This window comes from Dendrobates tinctorius, unplaced genomic scaffold, assembly GCF_039654945.1.
Source record: "Dendrobates tinctorius isolate UK_male_01 unplaced genomic scaffold, ASM3965494v1 ptg000266l, whole genome shotgun sequence".
NCBI classification, from domain to species: Eukaryota; Metazoa; Chordata; class Amphibia; order Anura; family Dendrobatidae; genus Dendrobates; species Dendrobates tinctorius.
In genome coordinates, this window is record NW_027361933.1 from 769,644 (window position 1) to 793,932 (window position 24,289).

The 24,289-nt window shown below is 42.9% G+C and overlaps 1 long non-coding RNA gene across 1 annotated transcript in view; it reads right to left on the reverse strand.

Annotated features, from left to right (window-relative positions):
* LOC141069566 (uncharacterized) overlaps positions 1-20,963 on the reverse strand; it is a 39,011-nt gene extending 18,048 nt beyond the window's left edge. Inside the window, exons 1-3 of the long non-coding RNA XR_012226594.1 lie at positions 20,056-20,963; positions 16,225-16,304; positions 15,879-16,070 (exon numbers count right to left, since the gene is read on the reverse strand). This is a non-coding gene — a long non-coding RNA (uncharacterized lncRNA). The remainder of the gene's footprint in view (positions 1-15,878; positions 16,071-16,224; positions 16,305-20,055) is intronic.
* Between the last annotated feature and the right edge of the window lie 3,326 nt (positions 20,964-24,289).

The following is a 24,289-nucleotide window of genomic DNA, read 5'->3' on the forward strand; positions in this document are numbered from 1 at the left end:
CAACACGAGCTGAAGAGGTGGTAGGTGGCGCTGTAGGTTGGCCTAGGTCTTCAGTGTGTCTTTGTAACTCCACCACGTGCTTGGTTCGCACGTTTCCACATATCTGTGGTATTGAGGTTGCTGACACTTTTCCCTCTTTTCACTTTCTGATTACACAGCTTGCATTTGACAAAGCAAATGTCATCTGCAATTGTGTCAAAAAAGGACCAGGCACAGCAAGTCTTGGGAGCGCCCGTTTTGGGCTTTGGAAGAGGCATGCTCCTAATGGGTGCCGAAGTGGAGGCTACAGGCAACCGAGTATGCCCCCTCCCTCTCCCTCCTTTTTTGGCCGTTCGGGGAATCTCTTCTTCAGAGCTGCTCCCATCACCTTCCTGTACCTCACGCCATGATGGGTCAAGGACCTCATCATCTACACTACCCTCTTCAAATGACTGCTTCTCCTGGGTAGTCTCAACAGCACAGTATGCACCAGAAAGTGGCACCTGAGTCTCATCATCAGATGCGTACTGAAGTGTGCTGACCTTAGGCACTGGCCCACCCGCCTCTTCAGATTCAGAGAGGCAAAGCTGTTGCGCATCACTGCATACTACCTCTTCAAATTTTCGAATGCTGCTTGGCTGGCCCCCTCTTTCCAAGCCAACAGATTCAGAGAACAGAAGTAGAGATGGCTCCTGTCCAGGGCTCTCTGACTGCCTGGGCAATTTGGCAGGTGGTGAAGAGACAGATGGGTGCTCTTGAGTGCTCTGGACCTGAGAGGATCTGGAACTAATTGAAGTCGATGCGTTAGCTGCCATCCATCTGACAACGGCTTCAATTTGTTCGTCCCGCAGCAGTGGGGTACGGCGAGCTCTTACAAACCTGCGCATAAAGGACTGTTCCCTGGTAAAATTGGGGGATGCGGAGTCACTGATGCCCGCAGCCAGCGCAAAATGCCCACGTCCTCTCCCTGCAGAAACTCCACGACCTCGTGCCTTACTCCCTGCCTTCTTCATCTTGGTAGACTGATATAGGCAGAAAAGTACTAAGGGTTTAGTGTGCTTATACATGAACAGCTGCTAACAGGTATAAGAAACACTAATTTTATAAAGTGTGGACTAGACTTTAATATGAGCTAATGTGGCCTACACAACTGTAAAGTGAAGTGTTTGGTGAACTTTATTAACTTTTTTTTTTCACAAAAAGACACTGGATGTGCCCAAAGATGTAAAACCGATAGTATCACAAGCCTTTTGTAGCTATTACGACAATGCAATAGATGAGGCTCCAAAAAATAGGCTAATACTAATCTGGCTGGGGCTGCAGGGCACAAGCCAGCAGAAAGGCTCCTCTATCTACTCCTGTATAGTATTTGCAAATATTCTAGCTGGATATGGATGGAACCACACTAATAGGAGAAATCTGGAAAAATGAGCAGCACTAATGCAAAAAAGGACAATTTATGAGGCAGTGACGCATGCTGAGCGGACTACAACCCGAGGTGGCTGCAGAACACACTACAGCGTGAGCTGCACTCACAGACAGAGACCTCGCAGACAGCCATGAACAGCGCTGCAAGGCTGCAGAAAAACTCCTCTATATACTCCTATATAGTGTTTTCAAGCAATCTAGCTGGATACAGATGGAACCACACTAATAGGAGAAATCAGGAAAAATGAGCAGCACTAATGCAAAAAAGGACAATGTATGAGGCAGTGACGCACGCTGAGCGGACTACAACCGGAGGTGGCTGCAGAACACACTACAGCGTGAGCTGCACTCACACACAGAGACCTCGCAGACAGCCGTGAACAGCGCTGCAAGGCAAAAGAAAGCTTCCCACACAGCGGTTGCTAAAGTAGCCTGGGTAAAGCACAATAAAGCAAATCGCTAGCTCAAACTGTCCCTCAGTCAGAACAGCAGCGTCCTGTCCCTAAGTAAATTCATAGCACAGTGAACCCAAAATAGCGGTGGCGGCTTTTATAGTGCATAATGACATCATTTCAGCAGCCAATCACAGCCATGCCATTAGTTAACATGCATAACAGGATGTGCCCACACTTCTTAGGATTCCTCATTGGCTGAATAAAATCAAACTGGCTCATTGCATTATGGGAACTTCCGATTCCGGTATTCGATATTCTAAAAGTATCGGAACTCAGTATCGGAACTCCGATACCGCGAATATCGGCCGATACCTGATATTGCAGTATGGGAATGCTCAACACTAATGGTCCATTGTGCCCCTGTACATAGTATTGTGGTGGTTTTCTGGTATTTTAGCATGTTTTATTGTTTTCTGCCTGTCCACTAATAAAGCAATCTTATTCGACCTATGGTTGTTGTTTTGGACTTGTTCCTCCCCCTTTTTCATATTGTCTTTAATAACTGGTCTATTAATGTCCATGGTGTTTATGGTTATGGGATGCTAGCCGTAATTGTGGCCCAATATGGTGTATTATTTAGTATCCCGTATATACTACCATTATATACCTTTGTTCACCATCATCCTCTTCTAGCATTTATTAGGTCATATTATTCTATGGAGCATCTTATGGTGCCATCATTAACCCTTTATGCAGCATTATATGGGGCATATTATTCTATGGAGCATCTTATGGGGCCATCATTAACCTTTTATGCATTATATGGGGCATATTATTCTATGGAGCATCTTATGGGGCTATCATGAACTTTATGGAGCATTATATGGGCCCACCAAAAAACTGTATGGAGTATTACTCTGCCCAAGCATTGCTGAGTACACGTACCAGTATATCTCTGGTCTTGGATATACAGTACATACCATATTTTGAGAATTTATTTTTTAGCTATGGTATGGATTTCTTTTTTTAAAGTCTTTTTTGTATCCTGTTAGAAATGGATCCCAATACTTCTAATCCTAGACCTCGGCTTATACTCGGATCGACTTATACTCGAGTATATACAGTACTTATTCCGAAATTCATGTTTTATACCACTATGGACATCAATTAATTCTTCCAGGAATGTAATGTAGAGTTTAAGTAATAGTCTATGAAAGTCATGACAGTCTATGAAAGTCATGACAATGTGCAGTATTACTACCTTTCTATATAACACATACTGATAATAAATACAGAAATACACAAGACACAGGATGATGATGTTCAATAGTTAATCATTTTATTTTTTTCTCCTATCAGTATGTTTTGAATTGTGGGAGGAAACTAGAGGACCCAGAGAAAACCCACACAGACACGGGGAGTACAAACTCTATATCCGTCCCCTCCTAAGGGCACCTTTACAGATTGTGGATGAGCCATGGTAACCATGTGCAGATTACCGCTAATCTCCATGATGCATTGTAAGGCCTCTTTCACACTTCAGTTATTTGCATCAGTTAAAATCCGCCCAAAAGGCAGACAAGCGGATCCGTTCTCAACTGATGTGAGGAAATGAGGAAATTTAAAGGAACCGCTGGCGGGGAAGGGGAGAGAGAGAGAGAAGATTTTTTTTTTGGTCCGGCACCCAGAAAGAATTCGGGGTTAATTCAGTGTCTGGAGGATCCGCCGGCCAAAAAAACGTTGCAAGCTCCGTTTGAGGATGTTGACGGACACTAACATTGTGACGGATCCTCACAAAAACGGATGCAACGGATGGCAATCAGTCAGGATCCGCCAATAATGAAAGTCAATGGGGAAAAAAACGGATCCGCAAAGAAAAATGGCGGATCCGTTTTTTTTTCAAAATTGGCGGATCTTGACTGATTGTCAAAAACGGAAGTGTGAAAGAGGCCTTACCTGCAGCTTGAGAACAAGTCAACTACTGGTGCTACCTGGCAATCTGTGATATCCACATCTGCTACAACTGCACCATAAAGCTGTGTTCACACATTGCAAACACATTGGGTGCTTTAGATGCAGTATCAACAAAAATGCATACTTTTTTGTGGTTTTCCCTAAAAATGTTGAGAGATTATGGCTCTGCTGCAAAAAAAAGCACAGTGTGAACGAAGCCTAACGAATCCAAGTTATTCACTAAGTGGCCTTCTGAAGAATTGGGGACAATAATTACACATTTGAGAAATATGTAAAAGCCTGTCCATCCTGTCCCATACTGTAATTCCACCCATTTACCAGCAGGGGAGGATAAAAACATTCTTGCCTACACTATGTAGGATTGCTACTCATTATTTAAGTATTTCTTACACATATTATCACATTACACAGACGAGGAGGTGACATTATAATAAAATAATGCTGTGCACTTATAGGTGTCATTGTAAATGGTGGACATGACCTTCCAACCTCTAATTCCTCCCAGTTTATGGGTGAGAAGAGTGGATGCCCTTTTAGATTTCTGCAAAGAACCTGCCTCTTCTTTGGTGATTTACACAAGAGCTGCAAATATACTGTATAAAGAACCATTATTATATCACAAGTAATAATATAAATAAACTCAGAAAAAATAGCAGTTACAGAATTGCTTTCTCATTGTCTTCTAGAAAGATTAATTTATTAAAACAACCATTGCTAGAAACAAATACGATAGCACAGGATATGATAATACAGGACAGGATACTGTTGTGAATTCGCTTTCTGGCCTCCCTCTGGTTATTACTGAAGGTAGTGGAGCTGGTCAGATCGACAGAGGGGTTGCGAGTTCTCTTTCTGGGCTTCCTCTGGTGGTTACTGGAGGTAATGGAGCTGATCTGATAATGATGATGATTGGAGATCTGGGGTTCCAAATTGGGATTTAAGACAGCCGACTCCCTCTATCCCTGATGGTGATTTGCTTCCTGTTCCTTCTGAGGTCTGATTTCTCCAGCTCTGTCCCTGCATGGTTCAGCTAAGTGGTTTATTTGCTATACTGTTTGCATTTGATCTGGTTTTGTCTATCTCTTCTTAGTGCTGGTCAGCCAGCTCCGGCTGGGGCTGTGCTGAATCACCGTCCATATGTTACTGCTTGTGCCAGTTTGTTTTATCCCGTTAGATTGGGCTCTTTTTGCTCTGCTTTCAGAATATACCAGAGTGCTGATATAGTGGGGGGTGAAGTCGTGTGACTTCAGTGATTTTTGCATCAGACGTGTTGGACTTTTTGCAGGGTTTTTTGCGTGATTACAGACAGTGTCTTTCCTTTCCTGTTCAGTGTGGGCCCCATCATTTGCACAGTCTATTTTCCTGCCTGTGTTTGTGTTTTCATCTTGTCTCACTGACAATATATGTTTGGGGGCTAGCTATTCCTTTGGGGTCTGCTCTGGGGCAGTTTAGATTTCCCCTTTCTTGCTTTAGGCTTACTTAGCTCTCCGGCTGTGCTGTGGCATCTAGGATCATCGTAGGTATGCTCCACGGCTACTGCTAGTTGTGTGGATAGGATCAGGGGTCTGCAATCCGCTTAGGTATCAACCTCTCTGATTTTCTGTGGCTTAGCCTGGACCTGCTCTCCTCCTCGGTGACCCATTCATAACAGAATCACCAGCCTAACTGTAGACTCTAGGGTACTCCAAAGAATGAAAGAATTTTTAAAAAAAAGTCAGGATTTTTTTATTTATTTTTTCCTTTTTTCTGGGGCTGCAGGAGATTTTTTTTTCCTCTAAATGGAGACTAAGCAATTGCCTGATCATGTTGAGCAGCTCGCTGCTGAAGTGCGGGGAATTTCTGCCTATCTCGCTCAATCATCTGCTGTTGAACCAAAAATCCCTACTCCTGATGTGTTTTTTGGGGATCGGTCTAAATTTTTGAATTTTCAGAATAATTGTAAACTATTTTTTGCTTTGAAACCTAACTCATTGGGGAGCTCTGTGTAGCTGGTTAAAATTGTAATTTCCCTGCTGCGCGGTGATCCCCAGGATTTGGGCCTTTTCTTTGACACCCGGAGATCCTATTCTGGCTAATGTGAACGCGTTTTTTCAAGTCTTGGGGGTTGTTGTATGATGAACCTAATGCTATTGATCAAGCTGAGAAAACCTTTTTGGCATTGAACCAGGGTCAGGATTCTGCAGAGTGATATAGTGGGAGAAGTCTAGTTACTTCAGGGTTAATTTTGCTATCAGAAGTGTTGGACATTATTTTGGTAGGGTTTTTGGCAGATTGCAGACAGTGTCTTTCCTTTCCTGTCCTTTCTAGATAGTTTGGCCCTATCGTTTGCTCAGCATATTTTCCTGCCTTTGTTTGTGTTTTCATCTTGATTCACCATCAATATATGTGGGGGGCTGTCTTCCCTTTGGGGTCTGCTCTGGGGCAGTTAGTTTTCCTCTTTTCCTGCTTTAGGCTTATTTAGCTCTCCGGTTGTGACGAGGCATCTAGGATCATCGTAGGTACGCTCCACGACTGCTGCTAGTTGTGTGGTTAAGATCAGGGATCTGCAATCTGCATAGTTACCAACCTCCCTGGTTTTCTGAGACTTAGCTTGTGTTGTTTTTTTCTCCTCGGTGACCCATTCATAACAGAATCACCAGCCATATCGCAGATTCTAGGGTACTCAAAAGCAGGAAAAAATTGTTTAAAAAATTGTTTTTTTTTATATTTTTTCCTCTTTTTCTCTGGGGCCATAGGAGGATTTTTTTTCTCCTAATGGAGATTAAGCAACTGTCTGATCGTGTGGAGCAACTTGCTGCTGAAGTACAGGGAATTTCCACCTACCTCATTCAGTCACATGCTGCTGAACCCAAGATCCCTACTCCTGATGTGTTTTCTGGGGATCGGTCTAAATTTATGAATTTTAAGAATAATTGTAAATTATTTCTTGCCTTGAAGCCTAACTCATCGGGGAGCTCTGTGCAGCAGGTTAAAATTGTCATCTCCTTGCTGTGCAGCAATCCCCAGGATTGGGCTTTTTCTCTGACACCTGAAAATCCTATTCTGACTAACGTGGATGCATTTTTTTCAAGCCTTGGGGTTGTTGTATGGTGAACCTAATGCCGTTGATCAAGCTGAGAGAACCCTGTTGGCATTAAACCATGGTCAGGATCCTGCAGAGTTATACTGTCAAAAATTCCAAAAGTGGGCGGTCCTTACTACATGGAATGATAGTGCATTGGCAGCTCTCTTTCGGAAAGGTTTATCAGAGACCGTAAAAGATGTTATGGTGGGATTTCCTGTTCCCTCTGGTCTGGATGGCTCTATGTCATTAGCCATTCAAGTTGATCGGCGTTTACGTGAACGTAAAACTACACGGGAGGCGCTTCCACCTTTTGAACAAATGTCTGAACCTATGCAATGTGATGGGGTGCTGTCTAGGGCGCAACGTCAGGAGTTTAGAAGGCGTAATAAGCTGTGTTTTTTTCTGTGGAGACGCCTCTCATACTATTTCTGTCTGCCCTAAACAAGAGAAACATTTTACACACACATTTGCTGTGGGCAGTGTACAACCTAAGTTCCTTTTGGCAATTACTCTGATCTGCTCCTCTCTGATGGATTTGGACTTAGCTAAACGTTGTGGTTTGTCCATGATGCCTCTGCAGACGCCTATTCCTTTGAGGGGTATTGATGCCACTCCTTTGGCGGAGAATAAACCTAAGTTTTGGAGCCAGGTGATAATGCGAGTTGCCCCAGACCACCAAGAAAATTGTATATTTTTGGTGCTGCATAATTTGCATGATACTATTGATCTGTGGTTCCCCTGGTTGCAAACTCATAACCCAGTTTTGGATTGGAAATCTGTGTCTGTGGTGAGTTGGGGTTGTCAGTGTGTTCTTAGGAACGCTCCTATTTTCTCCACCTGTCCTCAGTCTCATGATATTCCTGATTAACTGGCTGATTTCTCTGATGTATTTAGTGAGAGTAAGTCTGCGTCTTTGCCTCCTCATAGGAGTTATGACTGTGCAATTGAGTTGATGCCTGGGTGTAAATTTCCCAAGGGTCAGCTTTTCAACTTTTCTGTACCTGAACATGATGCTATGCGAGCCTATATTAAGGAGTCGTTGGAGAAGGGTCATATTAGACCATCCTCGTCACCTTTAGGCGCTGTTTTTTTGTAGCCAAGAAAGATGGTTCATTAAGACCGTGTATTATCGTTCCCTTAACAAGATGACGGTTAAATATCAGTACCCGTTACCTCTGATGTCTGGTTTATTTTCCAGAGTTAAGAGTGCCTGCTGGTTTACTAAGCTTGACCTCAGGGGGGCGTATAATCTTATTCGCATCAAGCATGGGGATGAATGGAAGACGGCGTTTAATACTCCGGAGGGACATTTTGAGTACCTGGTGATGCCTTTTGGGCTCTCTAATGCCCCTTCTGTCTTCCAGTCCTTTATGAATGATATTTTCCAAGACTTTGTGGATAAGTTTTTGATCATCTATCTGGATGATATTTTGATCTTTTCTAGTGATTGGGATTCCCATGTGGAACATGTCCGGACTGTGTTCCGGATTTTGAGGGAGAATTCCCTGTTTGTTAAGTGATCGAAATGCCTCTTTGGTGTACAGAGGATTTCATTTTTGGGATTTTTCTTGTCTCCATCGACTATTGAAATGGACCCGGCCAAGGTACAGGCCATTTATGATTGGGTTCAGCCTACTTCTTTGAAGGCTCTCCAGAAGTTTTTGGGTTTTGCTAATTTCTATCGTAAATTTATAGGAAATTTTTCTAGTATTGTCAAACCACTGAGTGATCTGACCAAGAAGGGAGCTGATGTGCTGAATTGGTCTCCTGAGGCTGTCTCAGCATTTCAGGAGCTTAAGCAGAGATTTACTTCACCTCCAGTTTTATAGCAACCTGATGTCTCACTTCCATTTCAAGTGGAGGTAGACGCTTCTGAGATTGGTGCAGGAGCTGTTTTGTCCCAAAAAGACCCTGTGACTTCTAAGATGAATCCCTGTGCCTTCTTTTCTCGAAAGTTCTCCCCATCTGAATGCAACTATGACATGGGGAATCGGGAATTGTTGGCCATGAAATGGGCATTTGAGGAGTGGAGACATTGGTTGGAGGGAGATAGACATCAATTTGTGGTCCTCACCGATCACAAGAATCTGATTTATCTGGAGTCGGCCAAACGCTTGAATCCTAGACAGGCTAGATGGGCCTTGTTTTTCACGCGTTTTAATTTTGTGGTCTCCTTTCTTCCGGGCACTAAGAATGTTAAGGCAGATGCCCTTTCTAGGAGTTTCTTTGCTGATTCTCTTAATGTGGCTGAGCCTACTACTATCCAAGGTGAGGGGGTAGTTCTTTCTGCCATTTCGCCCGATTTGAGACGCGCTCTGGAGGAATTTCAGGAGGATAAACCTGAGCATTGCCCTATGGGAAGATTGTATGTTCCTGACCAGTGGAGAAAGAGAGTGATGTCTGAAGTCCATTGCTCCGCATTGGCTGGTCATCCAGGTATTTTTGGTACCAGAGATTTGGTGAGTCGGTCGTTTTGGTGGCCTGCCTTATCTCGTGATGTCAGGAATTTTGTACAGTCCTGTGGGACTTGTTCTCGGTCTAAACCCTGTTCTCGTTCTAGTGGGTTGCTGATGCCCCTGCCGGTGCCCAGGAGGCCATGGACCCATATCTCAATGGATTTTATTTATGATCTTCCTGTCTCTCAGAGAATGACTGTTATCTGGGTGATTTGTGATAGATTTTCGAAGATGGTCCATGTTCTACCACTCCCAAAGTTGCCATCTTCCGCTGAGTTGATACCCTTGTTTTTACAACAGGTGGTTCAGTTACACGGGATTCGTGAGAACATTGTGTCCGATAGAGGGGTCCAGTTTGTTTCCAGATTCTGGAAAGCCTTTTGTTCCAATCTGGGAATTCAGTTATCCTTCTCCTCTGCGTTTCATCCCCAGACCAATGGGCAGACTGAGAGAACAAACCAGACCCTGGAGTCTTATTTAAGATGTTTTATATCTGCTGATCAAGATGATTGGGTCTCATTTTTGCCCTTGGCTAAGTTTGCGCTGAACAATAGAGCTAGTTCTGCCACTTTGATGTCACCCTTTTTCTGTAATTTTGGGTTTCATCCTCGATTCTCTTCAGGGCAAGTGGAATCTTCATCCTGCCCAGGTGTGGACACTGTGGTTGTGAGAATGCAGCAGATATGGGACCAAGTGGTGGATAAGTTGTCACTCTCTCAGGAAAAGGCCCAGCATTTTTCCAACCGGCATAGGACCATTGGTCCCTGGTTTAAAGTGGGTGATATGGTTTGGTTGTCGTCTAGGAATATTCCTATGAAGGTTGTGCATCTCCAAAATGTAAGCCAAGATTTATTGGACCTTATAAGATTTTGGAGATTCTTAATCCTGTTTCTTTTCGATTGGCTCTTCCAGTTACGTTCAAAATCCATAACGTATTTCACAAATCACTGTTGAAGAGGTTTGTTGAGCCAGTAGTTCCTGTGACGGCACCTCCTGACCCTGTATTGGTTAAAGGCAATGTGGAATATAGGGTAGAAAAAATATTGGATTCTCGTTTGGTTAGACAGAGACTCCAGTATTTGGTCAAATGGAAGGGTTATGCCCAGGAGGATAATTCTTGGGTCTCTGCCTCTGATATTCATGCCAATAAATTGGTTCGTGCTTTTCACCGGGCCCATCCTGATCGGCCTGGTGGCATGGATGAGGGTTCGGTGACCCCTCCTCAAGGGGGGGTACTGTTCTGAACTCATTTTCTGCTCCACCAGTTGAGAGTTCTCCTTCCGTTCTCCCTCTGGTGGTGACAGGAGGTAGTGAGGTTGGCTTAATTGGTAGTGATCTGCCACCTGATGAGGATAACGATTGGATCTCTGGAGTATCAGACTGGATATAAGACAGCCGACACCCTATCCTGGTGCTGGTGATTCAGTCTGCTTTTCAGGTCTTGGACTTCAGCTCTGTTCAAGTCTTCTCAAGTTAAGTTTGTTTTTGCTAATGTTCACACTTGCTCTTGTTGGTCAATTCAGTTTTTTGTGTGGTCAGCCAGCCCCGGCTGGGGCTGTGCTGAATTTCCACTCTTATTTATCTGTATTTGCCAATTTGCCTTTTTGTCCCTTATTAGATTGGCCTCTTTTTGCTCTGTCTAATAATAATTCAGAGTGCTGATATAGTGGGAGAAGTCTAGTGACTTCAGGGTTAATTTTGCTATCAGAAGTGTTGGACATTATTTTGGTAGGGTTTTTGGCAGATTGCAGACAGTGTCTTTCCTTTCCTGTCCTTTCTAGATAGTTTGGCCCCATTGTTTACTCAGCCTATTTTCCTGCCTTTGTGTTTTCATCTTGTTTCACCGTCAATACATGTGGGGGGCTGTCTTCCCTTTGGGGTCTGCTCTGGGGCAATTAGTTTTCCTCTTTTCCTGCTTTAGGCTTATTTAGCTCTCCGGTTGTGACGAGGCGTCTAGGATCATCGTAGGTACGCTCCACGACTGCTGCTAGTTGTGTGGTTAAGATCAGGGATCTGCAATCTGCATAGTTACCAACCTCTCTGGTTTTCTGAGACTTAGGTTGTGCTGTTTTTTTCTCCTCGGTGACCCATTCATAACACCATGCAATGTGATAGGGTTTTGTCTAGGGTGCAACGTCAGGAGTTTAGAAGCCGTAATAAGCTTTGTTTTTTCTGTGGAGACACCTCTCATTCTATTTCTGTCTGCCCTAAACGAGAAAAGCGTTTTGCTCACACATTTGCGGTGGGCAGTGTACAGCCTAAGTTTCTTTTGGCGATTACCCTGATCTGCTCCTTGTCTACATTTTCCGCTAAGGCTTTTGTAGATTCAAGAGCAGCTTTGAATCTGATGGATTTGGACTTTGCTAAACGTTGTGGTTTTTCCATGATACCCCTGCGGACTCCTATCCCTTTGAGGGGTAGTGATGCTACTCCTTTGGCGGAGAATAAACTCCAATTTTGGACCCAGGTGATAATGCGGGTCGCCCCGGACCACCAAGAAAATTGTAAATTTTTGGTGTTGCACAATTTGCATGATACTATTGTTCTGGGTTTTCCTTGGTTGCAAACTCATAATCCTGTTTTGGATTGGAAATCTGTGTCTGTGGTGAGTTGGGGTTGTCAGTGTGTTCTTAGTGACACTCCTGATTTCTCCACCTCTCCCCAGTCTCATGATATTCCTGACTATTTGGCTGATTTTTCTAATGTATTTAGTGAGAGTAAGTCTACGTCTTTGCCTCCTCATAGGAGTTATAACTGTGCAATTGAGTTAATGCCCGGGTGTAAATTTCCCAAGGGTTGGCTTTTCAATTTATCGGTACCCAAACATGATGCTATGCGATCTTATATCAAGGAGTTGTTGGAGAAGGGTCATATTAGACCATCCTCTTCACTTTTAGGTGCTGGGTTTTTTTGTGGCCAAAAAAGATGGTTCATTAAGGCCATGTATTGACTATCGTTCCCTTAACAAAATCACTCTTAAATATCAGTACCCGTTACCCCTGATTTCTGATTTATTTTCCAGAGTTAAAATTGCCTGTTGGTTTACCAAGCTTGACCTCAGGGGGGCGTATAATCTTATTTGTATCAAGCACGGGGATGAATGCAAGACGGCGTTTAATACTCCGGAGGGACATTTTGAGTACCTGGTGATGCCTTTTGGGCTCACTAATGCCCCTTCTGTCTTCCAATCTTTTATGAACGATATTTTCTGGGACTTTGTGGATAAGTTTTTGATCATTTATCTGGATGATATTTTGATCTTTTCCAGTGATTGGGATTCTCATGTGGAACATGACCGGACTGTGTTCCGGATTTTGAGGGAAAATTCTCTGTATGTTAAGGGATCGACATGCCTTTTTGGTGTACAGAGGATTTCATTTTTGGGATTCATTTTGTCACCGACTGCTATTGAAATGAACCCGGCCAAGATACAGGCCATTTATGATTGGGTTCAGCCCACTTCTTTGAAGGCTCTCCAGAAGTTTTTGGGTTTTGCTAATTTCTACCGTAAATTTATAGGTAGTTTTTCTGGTATTGTTAAACCACAGACTGATTTGACCAAAAAGGGCGCTGATGTGGTGAATTGGTGTCCAGAGGCAGTCTCGGCATTGCAGGAGCTTAAGCAGAGATTCACTTCTGCTCCGGTTCTACGGCAACCTGATGTCTCACTCCCATTTCAGGTGGAGATAGATGCTTCTGAGATTGGTGCAGGAGCCATTTTGTCCCAAAAAGATCCGATGACTTCTAAGATTGAATCCCTGTTCCTTCTTTTCTCGAAAATTTTCCCCATCTCAACACAACTATGACGTGGGGAATCGGGAATTGTTGTCCATGAAATGTGCATTTGAAGAGTGGAGACATTGGTTGGAGGGAGCTAGACATCAAGTTGTGGTCCTCACCGACCACAAGAATTTGATTTATCTTGAATCAGCCAAACGCTTGAATCCTAGACAGGCTAGGTGGGCCTTGTTTTTCACACTTTTTTGTGGTCTCTTTTCTTCCGGGTACTAAGAATGTTAAGGCGTACACCCCTTTCTAGGAGTTTCTTTGCGGATTCTCTTGATGTGACTGAGCCTACTACCATTCTTTCTGCTATTTCACCTGATTTGAGACGTGCCCTGGAGGAATTTCAGGAGGACAAACCTGAACGTTGCCCTATGGGAAAATTGTATGTCCCTGACCAGTGGAGGAAAAGAGTAATGTCTGAAATTCATTGCTCCGCGTTGGCTGGTCATCCAGGTATTTTTGGAACCAGAGATTTGGTGAGTCGGTCTTTTTGGTGGCCTGCCTTATCTCGTGATATCAGGAATTTTGTGCATTCTTGTGGGACTTGTTCTCAGTCCAAGCCCTGTTCTCGTTCTAGTGGGTTGTTTATGCCCCTGCTGGTGCCCAGGAGGCCATGGACCCATATCTCAATGGATTTTATTTCCAATCTTCCTGTCTCTCAGAGAATGACTGTTATCTGGGTGATTTGTGATAGATTTTCTAAGATGGTCCATCTTGTACCACTCCCAAAGTTGCCATCTTCTGAGTTGGTGCCCTTGTTTTTACAACAGGTGGTTCGGTTGCACGGGATTCCTGAGAACATTGTGTCGGACAGAGGAGTCCAGTTTGTTTCCAGATTTTGGAGAACTTTTTGTTCCAAACTGGGAATTGTTATCTTTCTCCTCTGCATTTCATCATCAGACCAATGGGCAGACTGAGAGAACAAACCAGACTTTGGAGTTCTATTTGAGATGTTTCATATCTGCTGATCAGGATGACTGGGTCTCATTTTTGCCCTTGGCCAAATTCGCGCTAAACAATAGAGATAGTTCTGCCACTTTGATGTCGCCCTTTTTCTGTAACTTTGGGTTTCATCCTCGATTTTCTTCAGGGCAAGTGGAATCTTCAGCCTGCCCAAGTGGTAGATAAGTTGTCCCACTCTCAGGAAAAAGCCCAACGGTTTTCCAACCGACATAGGACCATTGGTCCCCGGTTTAAAGTGGGTGATATGGTTTGGTCGTCTTCAAAGAATATTCCTATGAAGGTTGCGTCTCCAAAATTCAAGCCAAGATTCATTGGACCTTATAAGATTTTGGAGATCCTTAATCCCGTTTCTTTCCAATTGGCTCTTCCAGTTACATTTAAGATCCATAACGTGTTTCATAAATCTTTGTTGAAGAGGTTTGTGGAGCCAGTAGATCCTATGGCGGCGCCTCATGACCCTGTATTGGTTAAAGGCAATTTGGTGTATGAGGTAGAGAAAATATTGGATTCTCGTTTGGCTAGACGGAGACTCCAGTACTTGGTCAGATGGAAGGGTTATGGCGAGGAGGATAATTCTTGGGTCTCTGCTACTGACATTCATGCCGAAAGATTGGTTCATGCTTTTCACCGGGATTATCCTGATCGACCTGGTGGCATGGATGAGGGTTCGGTGACCCCTCCTCCAGGGGGGTACTGTTGTGAATTTGCTTTCTGGCCTCCCTCGGGTTATTACTAAAGGTAGTGGAGCTGATCTGATTGACAGAGGCTTGCCACCTGATAATGATGATGACGATTGGAGATCTGGGGTTTCAGATTGGGATTTAAGACAGCCGACTCCCTCTATCCCTGCTGGTGATTTGCTTCCTGTTCCTCCTGAGGTCTGATTTCTCCAGCTCTGTCCCTGCATGTTCAGCTAAGTGGTTTATTTGCTATTCTGTTTGCATTTGATCTGGTTTTATCCATCTCTTCTTGGTGCTGGTCAGCCAGCTCCGGCTGGGGCTGTGCTGAATCACCGCCCATATGTTACTGCTTGTGCCAGTTTGCTTTATCCCCTGTTAGATTGGTCTCTTTTTGCTCTGCTTTCAGACAGTGTCTTTCCTTTCCTGTCCTGTCTGGTCAGTGTGGGCCCCATCATTTGCTCAGTCTATTTTCCTGCCTGTGTTTGTGTTTTCAACTTGTCTCACCGACAATATATGTTTGGGGGCTATCAATTCCTTTGGGGTCTGCTCTGGGGCAGTTTAGATTTCCCCTTTCTTGCTTTAGGCTTAGTTAGCTCTCCAGCTGTGCCGAGGCGTCTAGGATCATCGTAGGTACGCTCCACGGCTACTGCTAGTTGTGTGGATAGGATCAGGGGTCTGCAATGCGCTTAGGTACCAACCTCTCTGGTTTTCTGTGGCTTAGCCTGTACCTGCTCCCCTCCTCGGTGATCCATTCATAACAGGATACGATAGGACAGTACAGGATAGGACAGGATAGGATACGATAGGCAAGTAGATGATAGGACAGGATAGGATAGGACAGTACAGGATAGGACAGTACAGGATAGGCCATCAGAACTCGATCATTCAGGGGCCGATACCCAATAATCCTGATGATTAGCTGTGTGAAGAGGTTTTGATGAGCGCCGCAGCCTCTTTATTGTATATTGGCCTGTAGATAAAAACACTGTTATATAGGAGAAGCTGTCCCGGGGCTCCAGCATTCTCCCAATTCCGTCTATTGGATAAAGCTGAAATACCCAACACAGTGGTGATGAAATGTACGGTGTATTATCAAAACTCATGACTGGTCTATCCTTCCTATGTCTCCAGGTATAAGTGTCTATTTACTCACTCTCGCTATGACATCCTTGATCTGAGAATCCATGGTGTATGGATAGTAAGGTTTATCATGTGCCACTGAACGGGCAATCCCTCGAAAACAATGACCATCGCAAAACGGGTGACATCCTGGGGCCATTTGGAAGATTATGACTCCAAAAGCGAACCGGTCGACCGTGTAATTAAAGGGTCGTCGATGAATTATCTGTGGAAACATAAGATTAGAAGAGTAAGTTAGTACATTGTGCATCCTGGGAGAGAGAAAACAACCGTGGGCTATGTTTACTGGTAGTGTTTTTCACACCTAAGCCCCCATTCATATTACATATCGGTCAAAAGATCATTTGGTTGATAGTTACCTCTCCCATTAACAGGAACTCACGGTTCGGCCAAGACTTAATGAACAGGTCAGTAAGAAACTGTTCACACCACCTGAAGACTGAGACACAGAAAAAACACAGTATGACAAACGTGCATGAATACTCTGTTGCAAAATATACTGTATGTAACAGTAAGCAGCAAGTGCTAGTAAGAGATAACAAAAACAGGGTATTTATTTGATATGTTTTTTGCAAAAAATGTATACCAAGCCACTCCACCACGTCACGGTAACCCTTCTCGGAGCAGTCCTATCTAATGTATTTAAAACCTGATCATGTGAACAATACCTACAGGAGCAGGATTCAGAAAGGTGCTGCACGGTATGGGCACGCTGGGCAAAATGGCTTTTTATGTGCATGTCCCACAAGAGAGAGGTGGGGATCTCCCAAAGCTTGCATAAGCAAAAAATAAATGGATTAAGAACACATGAGACATGCACAAAAATGAACAGGTCAGTAAGAAACTGTTCACACCACCCGAAGACTGAGACGCAGAAAAAACACAGTGTGACAAACGTGCATGAATACTCTGTTGCAAAATATATGTAACAGTAAGCAGCAAGTGCTAGTAAGAGATGATAACAAAAACAGGGTATTTAGCTGATACGTTTTTTGCAAAAAATATATACCAAGCCACTCCACCACGTCACGGTAACCCTTCTCGGAGCAGTCCTATCTAATGTATTTAAAACCTGATCATGTGAACAATACCTACATGCACATAAAAAGCCATTTTGCCCAGCGTGCCCATACCGTGCAGCACCTTTCTGAATTCTGCTCATGTAGGTAAGCTATATTATAGTTTGAAAAAAGCAAAATCCAAAGGAATAGGGCCTAAATTAATGGAACTTCTATACATCAAAAAATCCAAAACGAAAAGAGAAGTAATACCATAAAATCAATAGCCTTTATTATAACAATCATATCAATATCAATCATAAAAACACTAAAAGTAGATACATGTCCAATGCCACCCAATAAGTAATGAGCATATATTGCCTCATGTCAAACACCTCAGCAGAGCGTACAGTACATGGATATAGACATATTGTAATGGCTGCAAACGTGCATAAATGCTCCACTTAATGTTTGTCTATAAAGAACTCTATAAATGACACAATATCCACACCAGTTTGCACTAATATAATCCCAGTGAAAAAATATCTCTCAAATAAGTAGTAACCCACAACAATGCTCAAGTGTTGTGAGTTCATGTTTCCCTTCATCATTGAGGTCTGATGAACTCCCTCCTCTGGTGAAGGAAGGTAGTGAGACTGATTACCAAACACCTGGGCAGCTAGATGATAACTGGGTGGCTGGAATTGAGGACTGGATATAAGGCTGCCGACGCCCTTCTTCCTGGCTGGTGATTTTCCTGCTGGATTCTTGGAGACCAGTCTGATTCCTGCGTCTCAAAGCTAAGTTTTTCTGCTCTGCTTTGTACTCTTCAGTTTTGTTTTTGTTTTGCCTTGTTTTTTGGGAGTTCTGCCATCCCCAGCCGGGGGTGAGCTGAATTCCATTTTTGTCTTTGATCTGTTGATCTTTTGCTCTGTCTTCAGAATATACCTGAGTGCTGATATAGTCTTTTGAAGCCTAGCGACTTCAGGGCCAGTTTTTCCTATCAGTCGGTTGGCTCATTTTGATAGGGCTTTTGCGGATGGCAGACAGCAGATTTCCTATCCTGTCCTATGTAGTTAGCTTGGGCCCCATCATTTGCTCAACTTATCTTTCTATCTGTGTTAGTGTTTTCATCTTGCTTCACCGTCATTATATGTTGGGGGCTGCCTATTGCTTTGGGGTCTGCTCTGAGGCAGTTTAGTTTTTCCCCTTTCTGTCTTTAGGCTATGTAGCTCTCCGGCTGTGATCGAGGGGTCTAGGGCACCGTAGGAACCCCCCACGACTACTGCTAGTTGTTGTGGATAGGTTCAGGGGTCTGCAATCCGATAGCTGCCAACCTCTCTGGTTTTTCTGGACTTAGCTGGTATTTTGTTTTTTCCTCCTTCGGTGACTCATCATAACACTCAAGGTAGAGTGTAACTAATCACTCAGAGTTTCTAGTGCTCCATGCATATATAGATGTAAATGAAAAAATGGCTCTCAATATACATGTATCATAAAGATTACAAAAGAGAGAGAGACCTATAATGTTATCTAAAAGGTACATAGATTGCAAAGTGCAGCGGTACAGCTATATAGGTCTCAAACTATGTGCCAAAAATCAGAGCATATGTAGGGCGGTCAGGTGAATAGTATATTAACCATCAAGCCCCAGCCAGCTATACTTACATACAATGCAAAGTGCAGCAAAACAGATATATAAATCCAACACTAAGTGCCAAAAATCAGAGCATATGTAGGGCGGTCTGGTGACCAGTATACTAACCATCAAGCCCCAGCCAGGTCTACCTACTAACAGTAAAGTGAATAGTGCATACACGAAAACATACAACCTTATTGAGCGCAGATCCCCGACGCGCGTTTCGCTCTAGCTTTGTCTCAGGGGGTGAGTAATATGGCTATAGGTCTTGTGTGTCCTTAAATAGCCCCTTGGTCTGGGATAATTACCTCACAGGCCTGCAGTATCTGGCGTGTGACGCCGCCATGGGGCGCGCCCGCCCACAGCTCCGCCACTCCCCCGTCTGACACGTCAGAACAGGGAGGAAGCAGGAAACCGCTCAGGACGCCTTGCCCCCATGGTAACACACCTCACCACGTGACCTCGCCGTCAGCTGCTTGGCCACGCCCCCATCCACCGTGTCAGGATAGAGAAGCCACACAAGCAGGCCAGGCGGACGATGCCACAGAGTGAGAGCCAGAAAACCGCATCCACATGTGTGCACACCGCGCTTAAGAGTATAAACATAGATAAGATCAGTGCACAGTGTCTTTTTTATTCTGCAGTGGTACTTAAAACTTAAGATATATGAAAAAAACGCATACATATGTACACATAACTATGTATAAGACTAACAAAAAATGTAAAAAATATATATAGAGCACGGTGTGCATCCAGGCCCACAAGTATTAACCAGACACACAAGCTTAGTATAATGCTATATGGGAAAAAGAGTATATATATCTAAATATGTAAAGCGACAGCTCCCAATGTATTAGGCCCTACTTTGGGTACATAATACCCACACTATCCTCATATGTATAAAATAGCATCTAAGCAATTATACCCTCTAGGGATACACAAAGAGAATATACATCAACTATACAAAATTACTAATACACAAACATTGTGTGCGCTGAAATATATGCTACAAAATATATTACATGTATTACATTCACTATGCTCAAAAAGAGAGATTACATGGAAACATAACAATGTTCCACACGGTTTCATCTTCTTTCCTGTTTCCCAAAGAGAACTTTTCAATCTGGAGTAGTCACCATGGAAATCCCAGTAGTCTAATACTCACCCCCCTGAGACGAAGCTAGAGCGAAACGCGTGTCGGGGATCTGCACTCAATAAGGTTGTATGTTTTCGTGTTTGCACTATGCACTTTACTGTTAGTAGGTAGACCTGGCTGGGGCTTGATGGTTAGTATACTGGTCACCAGACCACCCTACATACGCTCTGATTTTTGGCACTTAGTGTTGGATTTATATATCTGTGTTGCTGCACTTTGCATTGTATGTAGGTATACATGGCTGGGGCTTGATGGTTAATATACTATTCACCAGACCGCCCTACATATGGTCTGATTTTTGGCACATAGTATAAAAGAGGCTGAAGGAAATAAGAAAGCGCAATAGGGTCTTATCCGGGTGGTGTTAGGAAGGAATGAAAAGAAATTCACTCACCTTTTCCAGGGGAAATAAGAGATCACATAAATCGACTGTCAGCTGCTGCACGCCCGAAGGTCCACTCCGTGACCGCCAATGTGAATCCTTATGGATAAGATATTTTTCGGACTTACTGTGCGCTGCTTGACAAGGTTCAGTCGTACACCATGAAAAGTTTTAACTGTGTAATTCCCAACGCGTTTCGAAGTGTCTATCACTTCTTCCTCGGGGGATGACATGAAGCCTTTACAAATCAAGTCCTATCAGTTAAATAAACACAGCTGGACGCCAATGAAGCAATAGAACCATCTCAAGGAGGGTCTGAGCAAAGGGTCTGAATACTTAAGACCATGTGATATTTCAGTTTTTCTTTTACAATAAATTTGCAAAAATGTCTACATTTCTGCTTTTTTCAGTCAAGATGGGGTGCAGAGTGTACAGTAATGAGAATAAAATGAACTTTTTTTTAATTTACCAAATGGCTGCAATGAAACAAAGAGTGAAAAATTTAAAGGGGTCTGAATACTTTCCGTATCCACTGTAGAGGATTTCCATAGCGCTAACCTACCTGATGATCCAGTACAACATAATGATTTTCCTCTAGACAACTGTGATGTGAATGATGATGATTCGGACACTTCACGGTTAGATTTTTCTTACTGCACTCTTCTAATGGAGGAGACAAATCAGTGGCTAAATAAGATTATATCCACTTTACAATTGATTAACCCCTTCACCCCCAAGGGTGGTTTGCACGTTCATGACCGGGCCAATTTTTACAATTCTGACCACTGTACCTTTATGAGGTCATAACTCTGGAACGCTTCCATGGATCCCAGTGATTCTGACATTGTTTTCTCGTGACATATTGTACTTCATGTCAGTGGTAAAATTTCATTCAAATAACTTGCGTTTATTTGTGAGAAAAACGGAAATTTGGCGAAAATTTTTAAAATTTTGCAATTTTCCAACTTTGAATTTTTATGCCCTTAAATCACAGAGATACAGCACACAAAAAACTTGATAACTAACATTTCCCACATGTTTACTTTACATCAGCACAATTTTGGAACCAAAATTTTTTTTTGTTAGGAAGTTATAAGGGTTAAAAGTTGACCAGCGATTTCTCATTTTTACAACACCATTTTATTTTTAGGACCACATCACATTTGAGGTCACTTTGAGGGGTCTATATGATAGAAAATACCCAAAAGTGACACCATTCTAAAAACTGCACCCCTTAAGGTGCTCAAAAACACATTCAAGAAGTTTATTAACCCTTTAGGTGTGTCACAGGAATTTTTTTGAATATTTAAAAAAAAATGAACATCTAACTTTTTTTCACAAAAAAAATACTTCAGGTTCAATTTTTTTTATTTTACCAAGGGTAACAGGAGAAATTGGACTGCAAAAGTTATTGTGCAATTTGTCCTGAGTACGCTGATACCTGATATGTGGGGAGGAACGACTGTTTCGGCGCATGGCAGAGCTCAGAATGGAGGGAGCGCCATTTGACTATTTCAATGCAAAATTGGCTGGAATTCAGATCGGACACCATGTCACGTTTGGAGAGTCCCTGATGTACCTAAACAGTGGAAACCCCCTACAAGTGACCCCATTTTGGAAACTAGACCCCCCAAGGAACTTATCTAGATATGTGGTGAGAACTTTGAACCCACAAGGGCTTTACAGAAGTTTATAACGTACAGCGGTACAATTAAAAAATCATATTTTTTCCACAAAAATGATCTTTTCACCCCAATTTTTATTTTCCCAAGGGTAACAGGACCCTAAAAGTTATTGTGCAATTTGTCCTGAGTACGCTGATACCCCACATGTGGGGGTAAACCACTATTTGGGCGCATGGCAGAGCTCGGAAGGGAAGCAGCGCCATTTGACATTTTTGGCTGGAATTGAGATCGGACACCATGTGGCGATTGGAAAACCCCTGATGTACCTAAACAGTGGAAGCCCCCCACAAATGACACCATTTTGTAAACTAGACCCCCCAAGGAACTTATCTAGATGTGTGGTGAGCACTTTGAACCCCCCAGTGCTTCACAGAAGTTTATAACGCCCGGGCGTGAAAATAGAAAATTTGTATTTTTTCCACAAACATGATCTTTTAGTCACCATTTTTTTATTTTCCCAAGGGTACCAGGAGAAATTGGACCCCAAAAGTTGTTGCCCAATTTGTCCTGAGTATGCTGATACCCCATATGTGGGAGAAAACTACTGTATGGGCAAACGTCGGGGCTCGGAAGGGAAGTAGTGACATTTTGGAATGCAGACTTTGACGGAATGGTCTGCGGGTGTCATGTTGCCTTTGGAGAGCCCCTAATGAACCTAAACAGTGGAAACCCCCACAATTGACCCCATTTTGGAAACGAGACCCCCTAAGGAACTTATCTAGATGTGTGGTGAGCACTTTGAACCCCCAAGGGCTTCACAGAAGTTTATAATGCCCGGGCATGAAAATAAAAAAATCGTATTTTTTCCACAAACATGATCAATTAGTCCCCAATTTTTTTATTTTCCCAAGGGTAACAGGAGAAATTGGACCCCAAAAGTTGTTGTCCAATTTGTCATGAGTACGCTGACACCCCATATGTGGGAGAAAACTACTGTATGGACACACGTCGGGGCTCGGAAGGGAAGCAGTGACATTTTGGAATGCAGACTTTGATGGAATGGTCTGCGGGTGTCATGTGCGTTTGGAGAGCCCCTGATGTACCTAAACTATTGAATCTCCCCACAAGTGACCCCATTTTCGACACTAGGCCCCCCACGGAACTTATCTAGATGTGTGGTGAGCACTTTGAACCCCCAAGTGCTTCACAGAAGTTTATAACGCTCAGGCGTGAAAATAAAAAAATCCTTTTTTTCCACAAAAATGATATTTTTGCCCCCAATTTTTTATTTTCCTAAGGGTAACAGGAGAAATTGGACCCCAAAAATTGTTTTGCAATTTGACCTGAGTAGGCTGATACCCTACATGTGGGGGTAAAACACTGTTTGGGCGCATGGCAGAGCTTGGAAGGGAAGGAGCACCATTTGACTTTTTCAACTCAGAATTGGCTGGAATTGAGATCAGACGCTATGTTGCATTTGGAGAGCACATGATGTGCCCAAACAGTGGAAACCCCCAATTCTAACTCCAACCCGAACCCCAACACACCCCTAACCCTAATCTCAGCCTTAACCCTAACCCTAGCCCTAACCCTAACCCTAGCCCTAACCCTACCCTAACCCTAACCCTAGCCCTAACCCTAACCCTAATGGAAAAATGGAAATAAATACATTGTTTTTATTTTATTATTTTTCCCTAACTAAGGGGGTGATAATGGGGGGTTTGATTTACTATTTATGGCGGTTTTTATGTTTGGCGGCTGTCACACGCTAAAAGACGCTTTTTATTGTAAAATAGTTTTTGCATCACCACATATTGAGAGCTCTAATTTTTCCGTATTTTGACCCACCGAGTTATGTGAGGTCTTATTTTTTGCGGGACGAGTTGACGTTTTTATTGGTACCATTTTCGGGCACGTGACATTTTTTGATCGCTTTTTATTCCGATTTTTGGGACGCAGAATGAACAAAAACCAGCGTTTCATGAATTTCTTTTGGGGGGGTGCGTTTACACCGTTCCTCGTGCGATAAAATTGATAAAGCGGTTTTATTCTTCGGGTCAGTACGCTTACAGAGATACCTTGTTTAGGTTTTTTTTATGTTTTGTCGGTTTTATGTATTGAAAACTATTTTATATAAAAAATAATTATTTTTGCATCGCTTTAATCTGCGAGCTATAACTTTTTTATTTTTTTGCGGATGATGCTGTGTGGTGGCTCGTTTTTTGCAGGACAAGATGACGTTTTCAGCGGTACCATGGATATTTATATGCGTCTTTTTGATCGCGCGTTATTACACTTTTTGTTTGGCGGTATGATAATAAATCATTATTTTTTGCTTTGTTTTTTATTTTTATTTTTTAAGGGGTTCGCTAAAGGGGTTAACTAATGGGACAGTTTTATAGGGCGGGTCATTACGGACGCGGCGATACCTAATATGTGTACTTTTATTGTTTTTTTTTTTATTTCTAAAAAATGGATTTATTTGGGGGAATATTTTTTTTTTTCTAATTTATTTGGCGATTTTTTTAAATTTATTTTAACACTTTTTTTTATTTTTTTTTTTACTTTATTAAATAGTCCCAGGTGGGACATCACTGTCCTGTGACAGATCGCTGATCTGT